The sequence below is a fragment of the Solanum pennellii genome, chromosome 12 (assembly GCF_001406875.1).
Source record: "Solanum pennellii chromosome 12, SPENNV200".
Taxonomy (NCBI): Eukaryota; Viridiplantae; Streptophyta; class Magnoliopsida; order Solanales; family Solanaceae; genus Solanum; species Solanum pennellii.
The window spans coordinates 54,178,770-54,188,783 of record NC_028648.1 but is presented as its reverse complement, the minus strand read 5'-3'; the positions used below and the strand labels follow the sequence as shown (position 1 = coordinate 54,188,783).

Below are 10,014 nucleotides of genomic sequence, written 5' to 3'. Positions count from 1 at the left end.
AATTGAAGATATTGAGAAATACAACAATTCTCGATCCTTAGGGGATTCAAGCTCGCTTGGAAAGAAGGAAGAGCTTTCTAACTATTATGGTAAGAAGCCTCTTAGATGTTATCGTTGTGGTGAAGTAGGACACATAAAAAGATATTGCCGAGTCAAGGAGAGCAATTTGGATCAAAAGGTTGAAGAAGAAGAGGAGTGGGAACAATGTTTGGTAGCTGAGGCTCGAGCTATAGATGCCACAATTTCCATCAATCTTGAAAGAGACTGGATCGAGGATTGACAATATAATGTAGTCAATCACATGGAGAAGCAAGAAATTTATGTCATCCGTATGAATCAAGAAAGTTTCAAAGATGTTCATTCTGGTAATATAATAGCTACTATTGAAGAAATCAAGGAAAATAGATCGTGAACAAGCATTGTCTAGAGCTATATATGCCAACAGTAAGCATTCCATAGAAAAAAAATAAGGGAGATGTATTAGAAGTTGAAGCTTCTGATGAATCGTCAACCATAACGAGGTCAATCGTTGTCTTAGATAAAACATTGGAAGCAAATGGAGACGATCATGAAGATCAAATAGACAGAGAAACTTACCTTGAAGGCCAAATTTCAGGCGGAGCGACAAACGATATAACTTTTGAAAGCTCTAAAGTTGCTAAACATGTTATTGAAGAGTTAGAAATGGAATTTGGTGATGAATCCTATTATGGTGCTAAGGCTTCACAAGAAATTGACCATCAGATCGTCACTAACTCAACTGAGGAGGCTTATATAGATGAAAGCTGGTTTTGTTATAAAGTTGCAGGTTCCAAAATCTTGAACCTTGGAGTTCCAAACTTGCCTATCACAAAGGTTTATCTAGACAGTACTATTGTTGGGAAGCTAAGAGAAAGGGGGAGTTCAGAAACCTAACATGGAGATAATTTACATGGCCTATTCGATAATGGAAAATATTTATCATTTGATGAAGCGAGAAGAGTCCGAAAGAAATTATTGAGATTTTCACGAAGACGTGGCTCAAAGCTTCGTTTGAGCTCTTCCACAAAAAGTGTGGGACAATTTTTAAAAAATCACTTTAAGGGGAAGTGTGAAAATTTACATTTGATTTTTTGGAGGTACAAAAATATCTTAGATATTTAGTAGAACTTCTAGAATTTTGTAGAGTAAATATCTTTGATATTTTACTTAAGAAAAAATCTAGATGTTCTAGATAATTAGATATTTATAGTTAAATATAGAAATATCTAGATTCTTGTTATATAGTTAGAAGATATNATAGTTAGAAAATTCGAATATCTAGATATTTCTTGTAGATGTATTTAGAATAATTTCTACGAACATCCCTGTACAAGTATAACTAGGGGTGACCTTAGTCATTTGTAATAGAACCCAACCTAACCAAGAACAACCCAAATAAAAGATTCTTCTTCCATAAACAAGTTTTTCTTTCTAGCTTCCTCTTCCTTCGTTGAATATTCCGATCTTAGTTAACAATCTTGGACTTGCAGAAGATATTTCCGACTATAATTTTCTTCTGATATTCTCTACAATAAGAACAACAATGGTTGCCTCAAAATGGTTTCAAGAAAAGATGTTTTTACGTTAAATCGGGTTGGTTATCTCAGCAGATGAAGAGAGAATCTGTCCATGGAAGATGATCTGTGGATTCAAAGCACCTAAGGTAAAAATGCCTGTGTAACTTTTTGAACATTAGATGGTACCAGTGGTATTAGTGACACTATCCTAATCAATGTTTTCAGCAAGATTACGAACGAGGAAATTTATCTCAAGGATTTATTCAAATATAGCTTCCTTAGATGTATACGCAGCTATACGGGCTTGGTTGGTAGGGATAGGGGAATCAAGAGTTTAAAAGTGAAATGCTATGTAAGAAGAAGAAGGACATTAATGCATAAACATGTGATATGATTACAACAGAGGCATCTTTGATAAATGGCCAAATATGCCTCTTTATGCTTTTGTTGATGTAATTTCTTTTGACGACACCATTTTTCTATCAACAGAAGTAACTTTTGAGGATAGATAAATGATGCTACTCATTTAATTCAACACACTGCGAACAGGAATTCTTCCTTTCCAACAAAAAACATATCTAAGGCAAATCAAGATTACTTTAAGATACGTCTACCAATTAATACATCTTTTCTTTAAAGAAATAGCTGTAATATATTGGTTGAAATCTTAAAAAAGGTCCAAAAACTGATTAAACATCATTGAAAACAGTGATTATTTATCCTTCTTACAACTTATCTAGAAGTGATTGTTTCTTCTTATGTAATTCCTTTGCCTTCGCTGCTTCTTTCTCCTTCCCATAATTAATTTGTGCTCCATCTCTATGATGATTGTTGCAAGCCATATCGGTTTTCCACTTGAAATCATGAAATATATTATGGATAATCCGATACATAGTCCACTTCCATAGCCTATAAGATCACCTTTCCAAAAATCACTCTGAAAGTCAGAATTGCTTTTTTCATCATCTAGTCCAGATATGGTATCATTTGTATCTAATACCCGAGCATTGCCACAACTTTTTGAAATAGGAAAGCCACGTAATCGATCATTGCCTTCATATGAGTTGCTCTCATAAGTGTGAAATTGAGGTCCTTGAGGGATGCATCCTTGGAGATGATTGTGGGAGAGATTTAAGAATGAAAGATACGTAAGAGAAGCCAGTTGTTGTGGTATCTCTCCTGAGAGCTGGTTTCCTGATAGGTCCAATGATTCAACTGAAGATAAATCTCCAAGTGATAAAGGCATATGACCTTGCAATCCATTATGAGATAAATTCATTATGTGAACTGCAATGAGATCCCCCATGATACTTGGAATTTTCCCGCTAAATTTATTACTTGAAAGATTGATTACTGTGTCCAAATACAAGATTCTCACAATTTCACGATAAAATCCCTTGGTTGCAACTGTAATTTAATCTTTGTAATATGTAACACCATGATATCTTGATGCTCCCATTGACTAATCAATTGTCCTCGTGGCTTTCAGATGTTGAAACAAACTCGAAGGTAAGTTTCCCGAGAAGGCATTATAAGAGAGATCTATGATTCGAAGCTCAGGAAACATGTTCTCAATCCTTGATGTTCTGATGGGTCCATGCAATTTGTTTGATCTCAGGCATAAAACTAGAAGATCTGGAAGAGCTCCCAACCACACAGGAAATGTGTCGTTGAGGTTATTATTGCCTAAATCAAGAAGCTGTAAGTTTTTGCAATTGGCCAAAGATTGGGGAATTTTCCCTCCTAGTTTATTTCCATGCAGGTTAAGGCTGCTCAGTGAACTTTTATTGCTGAAAGTCGTTGGAATGTTCCCAGAAAGATTGTTGTTCCAAAACATGGAGGGCAGTAATTTTTCCAAACATGGCGGTATTTGTCTACGTAAGTTGTTTCTAGCCAAATCTAGAATTACAAGTAATGTTATCTGAAGGAATTTCTTCACTGAGATTATTATAGGATATGAAGAAGAATGTTGTGGAATTTGGTGGAATACGTAGTGAACCTTGAAGCAAATTGGACCGTAAATCAATAGTATATACTAAGAGTTATCAATGATAACCAGTTAGACCATGCCCAATCAGGAATTCTTCCTTGAAGCTTATTATTTGAAAGATCCAAGTTGGTAAGCTGTTTTGCATATCTTAGAAACTCCAATTCTTTCACTTCACATGCGGCCAATAGTAAGTACTCCAGTGACTCAGGCAAAGTAGGGTTAACTTCCTTTTCGCAATCAATGAGATAGTATTGTATGAAAGACTAAGATATGAAAGATTTTTGAGGTCTGAAAAGAGACTGACATCCACATGAAAATTATTGAAAGAAATATCAAGATCTGTTAGGTTCACAAGGTTTTGAATTGAGTTGGGAAGATGGCCTTGCAACTGATTATTGCTGAAATCAATCACGATTAGTGAATTGGAATTGAAATCTTCAAACTGACCAGAAAAGTGGTTATTGCTCAACACTAAACGACTTAGTGATGGAAGGGAGAACATCCCTGATGGTATCGTTCCATTCAGGGAGTTATACTGAAGGTACAAGTCCTCTATGCGAGTGAGCTTCGAAAGAGATTCAGGAATAGGCCCTCTAAGGTTGCAATTTTGAAGATAGAGATAACGCAGTGAAGTTAGATAGCCAATGGGGCAAATTATGTGGAAGATTCACAAAACATAGTTGTAACTTCTGGAGAGATGTGCTGCTGTTCCATTTAGTCTTTGGAAAATAACCACTGAGCTGAAAATTTTCCCATAAAAATGAAGTGTTTCCATGTTTGGCAGATGAATACAATTGTGTATCTCCCAGCCTTAGAGTTGTTAAATGAGAAGAAAAAGTCAGAGGAATGGTGGAAGAGATATTTATAGAAGTAAGATCTAGCTCTATTAATTGGGTCAAGTTCTGAAGTAGCAATTTAAAATTGTGAGCTATGAGTCATAGACGACCATTGAGACTAAGAGACTGCAACTTGGAAAGATGAGAGATTTCACAACGAATTAGACCACAGAAATTGGAGTCAGAAAGATGAAGATGCGTCAAGCTCGAAAACTTGCCAAATTCAGGGGAGATGTGAGAATGGAGAAGTTATTCAGAGAAAGGTCAAGCCTTTGGAGATGAGAGAGTTGGAAGAGGCTGCTATTGGAATCGATGGTCCCAGCAAGATTGCTGCAGCTGAGGTCAAGTTCAATGACATGGCCAGTCATCTCATCACATATGACACCATCCCATGAGCAATAATCTCTGCTCATGTTCCATGAATTCGTTTTTGGATAAGGCTCCTGGCAAAGATAAGAGGCTGAGGTATCTACAGTAAGTGTGTTCTTGAATTTTAGAAGTGAACTCGTTTGATGTTTGTGAGAGATATGAGGTAATTTGGATGAAGAAACAGTAAATACTTCATGACAGAGAAAAACAAGTAAGAGCACAATTGCATAGTCCATATTTAGCTTCGGAGACTTGTAATGAGCAGTTAATGTGTGTAAATATATATATGGACATAGAAAAGAAAAAAAGATTATTTAAAAAATCATTCAGATTCAAGGACAGTGTCTTCAAAAAAAATAAATATTATTTGCTATAAATGAATTCAAAAGTCAAATGCATAAGTCTTGTTATAAAAATTTCAAGGAAAGCTACATCACACAAATTCATTCAATTTGATGAAAAATTCCAAAGCTTGCAACTATAAAAATAGGAAAAAAAAATCAAACAAAGCATACTGCTTTTTAGTTAGGGAAAATGCACAAGTACCGCTAGACTATGACCGAAATTTCAGAGATATACCTTAACAACACTAAGTCCTATTATTCCCTTGAACTTATTTTTTTGCGAAAAAGGATCAAAAAATACTCTTGAACTATCAGAAATAACTCAAATATACCCTTGAAGTATATTTCAGCTCAAATATACCCTTACCGTCAAACTATAGGGTCAAAAATACCCTTCTCATTAACGAAATCGGTGTAATGCCACTGAGATGCCATGTGGATGTCACATGGCATGCCACATAAGCCAATAAAGTTCAATTCATGCCACGTAAACTAATAAACTTACCTTTAATTTTACAGAATTTTCTCCATTTTTCGTAGAATTTAGAAACGATTTCACTGAAGAACATAGAACCCCTTTTACTCATTTCTCCATTTCCTTAGAAAGATTTCACAAAATACATAAGTGATAAGGGAAAGGGGTTCTATGTTCTTCAGTGAAATCGTTTTTAAATTCTAAGGGAAATAGAGAAAATTGGGAGAAATTAGGGTTAAGTTTATTTTCTTTGTGGCATGAGTAGAACTCTATTGGCTTATGTGGCATACCATGTAGTATCCACATGACATCCAAGTGGCGTTTAATAGATTCTGTTAATGATAAGGGTATTTCTGACCCTATAGTTTGAGAGGAAGGGTATATTTGAGCCGAAATATAGTTCAAGGGTATATTTGAGCTATTTCGAATAGTTCAAGGGTATTTTTGACCCTTTTCCATTTTTTTAAATAATTTTACACACCTTTTGTCTTACGTGGAACACTCCATAATTTAATTAAGGTGTGTCTCTGAGACTTTCGGTCATAATTTAGAGAATAGTTGTACATTTTCCCTTTTAGTTATGTTTATTTGGAAATTTATTTATGTGGATCTATATCTTATTGGATCGATAACTGATTTAGTCAAGCATTTTTAAGTAGCGTGTTTGCTTTGGTATAATTATAAGATATTGAATTTTTGAGGGGCTTCGTATTGAGAATGAAACATGATTTTTTCTAAAAATAACTTGGTTTCTCATTCGATTTTTAAGTTCCACATTAGGGTCCCTATTAATCTTAATTCTCTCCATGTAAGGCTTATTAAAGCGAGAAATAAAACCAAGTTTTTGCACTGAATGTCCCTCCAAGTATCATTTTCTTGCACCTAGAAGTATTAATGCAGTCATTTGAATCATCAAGTAATTGCAATGAGCCTTGCTGTGGAAATTTCAATGAAAACTACTTTAAAGAGACAAATCCCTTTCACTTTGAGTTTTCATGTCGAAATAAATTATTTATGAATTTTATCATCAAAAAGAGAGAGGAAAGGGGGAAAATCATGTAGGGACTGCTGCCTTCATATCAAATCATCAAACAATTCCAAGTTTACAAAATGTCATTCTAGAGTCAATGCACAAGTTTTTCTAGGAAAATGTAAAAAATATACTTTCTTCGTCCCAAAACAATCTGAGGTTTAATACATCAAATTCACTGTTTTAGAAGTAGCTAAAAAGTGTCGCAGCATATTTTTTTTTAGGCTCAGCTGTTGGGTATATAGCAAGAGTTAATGGAAAATGGAGGGAAGATGAAAAGACAGGAACTTGGAAAGTCTTCTTATGCTTTAGTGAGAAGACATTTATCTCGCATCGTTGGTGAAAAGAAAAATAGGAGAGTTAAAATATAGAAACACTCCAATTAATTGTTAAAGGGTTGGAAAGAGGAACCCCCTCGCGCCGTCGTCGCTCGCTCGGCTACGACTACGACTTTGGAAAATGGTCGAGAGAATATTTTTTGAAAAAAGTTTTTTTTTCTAATTATTTATTTATGTAGTTATTTATTTAATTATGTTAAATGTCCAAAACATTTCAATTAATTAGTTAATTAACCAAAATATTTCAATTAATTAGTTAATTGACCGACTCGACTCGAATTCGTTGCAACCCATTTTATTTAAATTTCCCGCAGTTGGAAGTGACTGTTCTGAAAGGTTGTAACTTCAGAAACAGTCATGACCATTTGAAAGATTGCAACTTTAATGAATGGTCGTGTGGATTCTGAAAGGGTTGCAACCTTTAAGAACCGGTTCCTCTTGCCTAGAAATACCATTCATTCTTCAGAATTTTTTCTTACGAATTTTTTGATTTCTTCGGCTTATGCACAAAGTATCTTTGTATACTTTACTGTCATTGAGTGGTTCAATGACACCAAAGTTTTGGATATGAACACGTTGGTGATTGAGATCATTCTATCCTGTGAGGAGAAATTCCAAATCCAATCTCAGATACTAGAGGGGAATATTTCCTTAAGGGGACACAGTGCAGTCACTAGCCTTGATATCTTTGTTCTAATTTTCAGTTCCTGGTACATTTACAGATTTTAGTTTTTTATGAATTAATTTTTGTTCATCTTTATTACTGATTCATTTAACTTTTGTAACTTTGTGTTTCTTCAAAATTTTGTTGGAATTGATAATTCTATTTTCAAACACAGATTGATAACAATCTTAAGGAAATTATTTTATTTTTTAAATCTATATTTCTGCTGGAGACAAAACCTTTGTGGTTTTATACTCATTTAAGTAAGCAATTTTAAATTATTGCTTAGCAAGTCTGTATTGATTTTTGTTTATTAGAAACAAAAAACAACAATGTTATAGTGGATGCTGCTGTACCAACTCAAACTGTTGTACCACAAGTAGAGAAATCGGGTAAATTCACTGGTGTAAATTTCAATGGATGACAACAACAACTATTTTTCTGGCTTACCACTCTTGGTCTGCAGAAATTTACCAACAAGAAACTCCAATGTCTGCTGCTGAAATGCTAGATAGAGAAAAAATCATGATTATTGAAGCATGAAAACATGTAGACTTCCTATGTAAGGGATACATTCTGAGTGCTTTCGAGGATGACTTATATAATGTTTATAGTGCAACGACAACTTTGAAAGAGTTGTGGTATGTACTTGAGAAGAAATATAAGACAAAAGATGCATGCTTGAAAAAGTTTGTGGTCGCATAGTTTTTAGACTATAAAATGGTAGATAGTAAAACTGTTGGATCACAAGTGCAGGAACTTCAACTTATTCTCCCTGATCTAATTGCTAATGATATGGTAGTAAATGAAGCTTTTGAAGTGTCTGCAATGATCGAAAAGTTACCTCCTTCGTGAAACGACTTCAAGAATTATCTAAAACACAAGAATAAGGAAATGAAGCTTGAAGATCTTGTGATTTCGCTCAAGATTGAGGAAAATAACAAAACCGTCAAAAAGAAGTTTCGTAAGAGTTCGACAATAATTGGAGTTAATATTGTTGAAGAAGCTCCTACCAAAGACAAGAAGAGAAAGAAGTCCAACGAACAGAAGTTAGAACAGGCCAAAAAAAATTTTCAGGGGCAACTGTTACATTTGTGGTAAGGCTGGTCAAAGTCTTCTGACTCTCGTACTCCAAGGTAGGGCAAAGGCAAAGACAAAGGCAAAAGTCTAACAAACATCGTGGAACAGATGGAAGATGCAGATGACTTATGTGCAATGATCTCAGAGTGCAACTTGATTGAAAATAGAAACACAGTTTCAAATTTGGGATAAATAATTTGAAGATCACTACCACAACAAAGTCATAATTTTTTTACAGACAGTATTGAACAAAAATAATTCAGCTAATAAGAAGATAGGTGAGTCCAAGAAAAATAATAATAAAATATTTATGCAAATTGAAGAAGCTAGTAAAAGATAAATGCATACCGAAGTTAAGAAGGTAGGATTACACTGTAACCCGAAAGAAAACAATCAGATTTAATAGTTTAGCTATCTTTATTTTTACACCGTTAAATTAATCAAGAATAGTTTAAAGTATATCATACACATATTTTTACCAAGGAAAAACCTCTAATTTCACGAAGAGGGGAAAAACTTTTCTTTGTCGTTTTCCCCTTTTCTTGTTGTTTCTTGTTGACACTATCCTAATAAAGAGCAAAATTTTACATACCCTTAATAGTGCGAACAAATTCCATGAAGGTCAAAACCTATAGCTAAACCATCACCAATGACATCTGTTAATTTAATTAACCCGTGTAATACAAATGATCAAAATAATATTTGTGAACTTGATCACTCCAAATAAAATGAGTCGGACATATCATCAAACACTTTGAGGGCATATTCCACTTCAATAAATAAGAAACAAATAGCAAATAAGTGTAATAAGCAAAGAGTGATAGGAAGAAAGAACTTACAAAAATTGAGAGTTGAGATCAGATACAAAACAGAATCCGATTTTATATTTATCTACATCAAATACGTACCGCTTGCAACAGTAAAAATAGGAAAAAAACAATGAAAAAAAGCATACGGCTTTTTAGTTATCTTTATTTAGAAATTTATTAATGTGGATCTATTTCTTATTCGACCGATAATTGATTTAGTCAAGCATTTTTAAGTAGTGTGTTTGCTTTGATATAATTATAAGATATTGAATTTTTTGAGGCTCTTGATATTTAGAATGAAATACGATTTTTTCTAAAAATAACTTGGTGTCTCATTCAATTTTTAAAATCCACATTAGGTTCCCTATTAATTTGAATTCTCACCATGTAAGGCTAATTAAAGTGAGAAACAAAACCAAGTTCATGCACAGAGTGTCCCTCCAAGTATCATTTTCTTGCACCTAGAAGAATTAATGCAGTTATTTGAATTATCAAGTAATTGCAATGAGTCTTGCTGTGGAAATTTCAATAAAAAGCTACT

The 10,014-nt window shown here is 33.9% G+C and overlaps 1 pseudogene; it reads right to left on the bottom strand.

Moving 5' to 3' along the window:
* Nucleotides 1–1,929: 1,929 nt before the first annotated feature.
* LOC107006367 lies at nt 1,930–5,037 on the bottom strand (annotated as a pseudogene).
* Between the last annotated feature and the right edge of the window lie 4,977 nt (nt 5,038–10,014).